Source organism: Belonocnema kinseyi, chromosome 5 (assembly GCF_010883055.1).
Source record: "Belonocnema kinseyi isolate 2016_QV_RU_SX_M_011 chromosome 5, B_treatae_v1, whole genome shotgun sequence".
Lineage (NCBI taxonomy): Eukaryota > Metazoa > Arthropoda > Insecta > Hymenoptera > Cynipidae > Belonocnema > Belonocnema kinseyi.
In genome coordinates this window covers 29,360,842-29,366,457 of record NC_046661.1, presented here as the reverse complement: position 1 = coordinate 29,366,457, position 5,616 = coordinate 29,360,842, and the positions used below count along the sequence as shown (strand labels likewise).

The 5,616-nt window shown below is 33.9% G+C and overlaps 1 pseudogene; it reads left to right on the top strand.

The window, feature by feature from the left end:
• Positions 1 to 1,398: 1,398 nt before the first annotated feature.
• On the top strand, positions 1,399 to 2,992 carry LOC117173583 (annotated as a pseudogene).
• The last annotated feature ends 2,624 nt before the right edge of the window (positions 2,993 to 5,616 follow it).

The following is a 5,616-nucleotide window of genomic DNA, read 5'->3' as shown; positions in this document are numbered from 1 at the left end:
TCCATACTCTCAAGAACTGCAATATTATTAATGACGTTATTGTTTGTATAAGACAACATCCTTTTTTATAAAACAGATTTTCCGAAAGTACACATTGTCCATTAAAAAAAAGCCTTAATAACCGAAATTCTCGAGAAATGATGCTTTAAACAATTTGATTAAAAAAAGGCCATCAAAAATAATATTTTCTTCCTCAATCGATACCTTCAACAATATTGCAATTCTTAATAGTTATTATTAGATATTTGTCCCTGAAACCTATCTTTTTTTTGTGCCCATAATACACCTTGATTCGCATTATATTTTTGAGATGCAAAATAAATTTTTTCATTGCTTTTATTTCTTTTACCGAAATGTAAAGACAACATTTTTTGCAGTGCCTAAAGTAAATATATCTCCGGTTTAGAAATTTTTATAAAATCACCTGATGGTGGACATGCGAAATGCAAAATTTGTAATAGAGGAGTGAAGTCCGGCGGAAAAGGTGGTGGTACGACTAATCTCAGAAATCAACTGTCATGAAATCACGCAGCAAATGACGAAGTGAAAGTGTTTTTGGGTACAAGTAAGACCATCAATGGACAGGTTTCTAACCCTAAACAACCAAATAATTCGGTAATTCAATATCTTACTACAACAACATGTATCGCTTAGTTATTTTGATGCATAATTTGTTCACTTTTGTTTATTTTCAAAATTAGTGCTCAATGCTGTCACCGAGTACCTCAACTATGTCCATGGACCTATCTGAATCTATTTCTGCCTCACCATCACCAGCACCTAGTTTGAAAGACTTGGAAGGCATATTTCATTTTACTGGAAGACAATCTATACTTCAGCCAATGATTGACAACAGTTTTGAAAACAAAGTCTTTTACAGGTAACAACTTTTTTAAGCTTATATTTCAGAGATTTCAAATGAAGCCTCTACATCAGAAGCCAATTTTAAGATTCCAAAAATTAATTATTGAATTAGACATGTTTCAATTAATATACAAAACTTGAATTTTGAGGATATGGCTTTTAGAATACTAAGAAACTACCAAAAGGATAAAGATCAATGAAGGCTTCTTTAGCCCTAGAAGCAGAAATATGTTTTTTTTTAACTAGAAAGTCAAAAAGGTTCGAATTAGTTTTCCCTTAATCCGGCAAAAATTTATTACGCATAAAACATTTGAATAAATTAATTCTTCGATACGATAAAATATGAAAACTTTGAAAGGTTTTTCATTTTTGTATACTCGAAAAATCAATTTGAACGGTAAACATGCGTGTTTTTGAGATTCTGGTTCGAAAAAAGAAAATTGTTTTCTGATTCTGAGACCAAAAAAACCATTGTTGGTCCTTCCCCTCAAACTTTATTGGACCTGTGAACTGAAATTTACAATATTTATCTCTATGGATGGAGGAAAAAAAGCTGGGGAAATCACTAATGCCATTATGTTCTTCATTGTCAAAGACAATTTGCCTTTCCAGACGGTCGACAATGAAGGATTTAGGAATCTGATGAAAACTACTGTTCCACTATATACTGTACCTGGAAGAAAGTCGATCACGAGACAAATAGAGGAGAAATATGAATACCTGTCAGCATGTGACAAACGAAATTTAGAGAAAGTTGAATATTTCTCTGTGACGGCGGATTTGTGGACCGATGTGCACAACACTGTCAGCTACTTAGGTATGACAATTCATTACGAATTTGAAGGAGAATTGCAATCCACCACGATTGGCGTCACGGAAATGACGGAGCGACACACCTCGGAAGTCATAGGTTGGTGGATGAGGACAATTTTAGAGGACTGGCACATCGCTGACGAGAAAATAGTCGTTGTAGTGACTGATAATGCATCAAACATAAAAAAAAGCAGTTAGAGATACCTTTGGTTCTTCAAGACATATTGCTTGTTTTGCACATTCGATAAATTTAGTCGCTGAGGACACATTAAATTTCGCAGATGCCACATCGCTATGCTTGAAAATTAAAAGAATAGTCAAATTTTTTAAACAGTCAAACACTGCTGCTGATGCGTTGCGAAAGCTTACCGATCTAAAGTTAATCCAAAGTGTTGAAACACGATGGAATTCAATCTTTGAGATGTTGCGTAGATTTATAAGACTCGCCACTGAAGTTGGATCGATTTATTGAGCATGCCGGATTCACCTAAAATGTTAACTGCATCTGAGTTGCAATTAGCCAATGAAATTATGACAGTATTGCAGCCACTTCAAAAAGTGACAACTGAACTTTGTGGGGAACGATTTGTCACGGCTAGCAAAGTCATTCCAATGATCAACTGTTTGAAAAGCAAAAATCAGAAACTCAGAGAAACTCTAAAAACGCAAACTGCAATTGCTTTAGTTGATCGCCTACAAAACTCTATCAGCGAGATTTGGACAAGTGGAAAACAATTCGGTTATGGCATCTTCGACTCTCCTCGATCCCAGGTTTAAAAAACTACATTTTAATCAGCCCTTAGCGTGTGCAAATGCGAGCAAACGTATTTCAACATGGGTGCAAGAATTAGATCAGACGAATGCATCCAATTCCGAAGTTTCTGAAACTGACTTGGAAACACCAAACGAAGACGATGGCCTGTGGTCGGTTCACGATGACCTTCTCAAAGTTAAGACTGTAAATAGGGCAAATGCTTCGCGAAAGAATGACGATATGCCAACGGATTTAAAGCACTATTTGGATCAACCAATATTGGATCGCAGGGAAAACCCAATCAATTATTGGTTAAGTGTCGAATCAGTTTACCCGACTCTCAGCATTATTGCCAAAAAATACTTGGCCATTGTTGCAACATCAGTGCCTTCTGAGAGATTATTCTCAAAGGCTGGTATTATTTTATCAGACTAAAGGAGCCGACTTTCTCCCGAACATCTGCAACAATTGTTGTTTCTAAATTCTCTGTCTCTTAAAGACTGGCAAGTAGAAACAAGATTAGTAATTCTGTACGCATTATCTGTACTTTATTCATTTTAAATTTTCTACGTCGGATTTGTACTGTATATTTTCTTATTTCTAACTACTACTTCAAACATTCCTCTATGTAGATGATTGACAACTTCAAACATAATAAGGTGTGTTCTTCATTCACGTAATTTTATACAGATTTTATAATATATTATTTTTCAAAATTTTCCCAGTCGAATTATTTAGTTACCTACTCTACTTTATGATTTATCTATATAAAGAGTAAAAAAATATTTAAACTTATTTTTTAATTAAAAATAAATTATGTTCATAACTTGATTGCTGATAAATTTAATAATTATTTACGATTTTTTTAATCGATTCTTGAAAAATCGATTCTTTCGTGGTCGATTTTTAGGTATATCGATTTTCATGATTCGATCCAGAATCGATTCAAAAATCGATTCTTTTGAGAGAATCGAACACCCCTAGTTTGAATGTGTCGCTCCCAGATGGGAGAGTGGTGGGGGCTAAAAAATCCCACGTTCTGGAGACACTGTGCTGTAGGGAGAACGGTAATGGGCTCTAGAGAAAAAAACAACATGAGACATAGACCTATCGAGTGCCCCAATATTGTGACGTTTATCGCACTTTTCAGAATTGATTTATTTATAATTTATTTACCTATAGTTTATTGTAAATAAATATAAAAAATGGTAGCAGCCTGTGTAGTTTGTGTGCGTTGTCAAGACATTTATACGGGGATATGTTTTCATACGTAAGTAAAGTTATTGAATATAGTAAAATAAAAAACGTTACAACAAAAACAAAACCTCAAAATATGAAGTTTTGTACCTATGCAATACAAATTATTATTTTTTTATGTTATAGAAATATTGTTCAAATTTTTGACAGTTTTTACATTATTTTTGAACTCACAAAACGATTATTATTGTGGCATTTTCAATCCAATTTCAAGAAGAATTCAAGGTTACCAATTTTTTAAAATAATCTATCTGAAACAGGTTATTTTACATGAATGTTCTTTAAAATTCAATTTATTATAACTACAAATTTCTAATGTATTGTTTATCTTTTTTTTTATTATAAACCGTACAGAATATTTAGGCAATACCCGGGGCCACCAAATCACTTGACAGAGTCCTGAAATAGATAAAGGCAGGTCTACGTCTCATATGTTTTTTCTCTCTCTAGAGCCCATTTCAGTTCTCCAAAAAGCGTTACCGGTCCATTTCTATATGTCGATGTGATTTGTGCACTTTTTGGGCATATTTTGACTTTAAATAAGCACTTGGAAACCATCAAAACAAGCACACGATATTTGATTTGTTTTGTACTGTCATTGAAAACTGTTATAAACCATAACCTCGCAAGCAAAACAAGATAACTTGTTAATGAGTTAATTAAATTCTTAGTTCACAGATCCGCAACATTTAACAAATTTAATTTTCCTCTAATTGTTTTTTTAAATTTGTTTAACAATGAACAACATTAAATACGGGAATTCAAATTTCGTTTACAAATTGGTCCACCGTATCACTGCACCTACTATCGGCGAGAAAACTATAGGCATCTTGAGCTTGAAGTTAATGAGCTTGAAGAAGCATATGTAACAAAATTTTTGTGCTTACCAGACTGAAAAATGTAAAAAAAAGTAAGGATTTTTGGGTACATTTAAGAAGAGTCAAGTTTAGAGCATTATTTCTTATACAAGGGGTGATGGGAAAAATTTGAAAAAATTCATGAATATGAGGAAAACTGTTGTGAACCAGTTGCATTTGAGAAAATTAAAAAATAATAAAAATTGTTGCCTAAAAGTACAAAAATCTGCAACTATATTATCTTCAGTTCTAATACAGATATTAAAGCGATTCAAACTGCAAACTGTAATTGATAGGCTCTGTATTTATTTTCAATCGCCCGGAAGGATGTGTTAGTTTTCTTTTTTGTGAAAATCGCGATATTTTTAAATATTTTTATTGTTGAAAAATAAGTGACAGAAAGCAGGGGGGCGGGGCCTTTTTTGTTTTACTGCCATCCGCTGGTGCCATTCTTCGGCCCCTAGTTCTGAATGCTTGGATGGCAACCGGCCACGGGTCAAAGAAAGGCAGCAGCGGTCGGCAGTAAAAAAACAAGCCCCCCCCCCTGCTTTCTGTCACTTGTTTTCCAACAAAAAAAAGTCTAAAAATATCGCGATTTTCACAAAAAATCAGACTAACACATCCTTACGGGCGATTGAAAATAAATACAGAGCCTAACAATTACAGTTTGCAGTTTGAATCGCTTTAATATCTGTCTTAGAACTGAAGATAATATAGTTGTACATTTTTGTACTTTTAAGCAACAATTTTTATTATTTTTTAAATTTCTCAACTGCAACTGGTACACAACAGTTTTCCTCATACTCATGAATTTAAAAAAAAAAATTTCATCGCCACTTGTATAAGAAATAATGCTCTAATAGTTTTCTCGCCGATAGCAAAGATCCTAGATACGGCATGAAATTAGTTGCACCACATACCAGTAGTTAGCACGGCAGGCAAGTTTGTGGTCCTGCATATACACACATATATATATATATATTGCTCTTAGTTCAGCCACATACTTGTAGAGACGCGACATGTACCGATTGGTTCCGCTACTTGTTTGTAGAGGCGCGACAGATATACTCG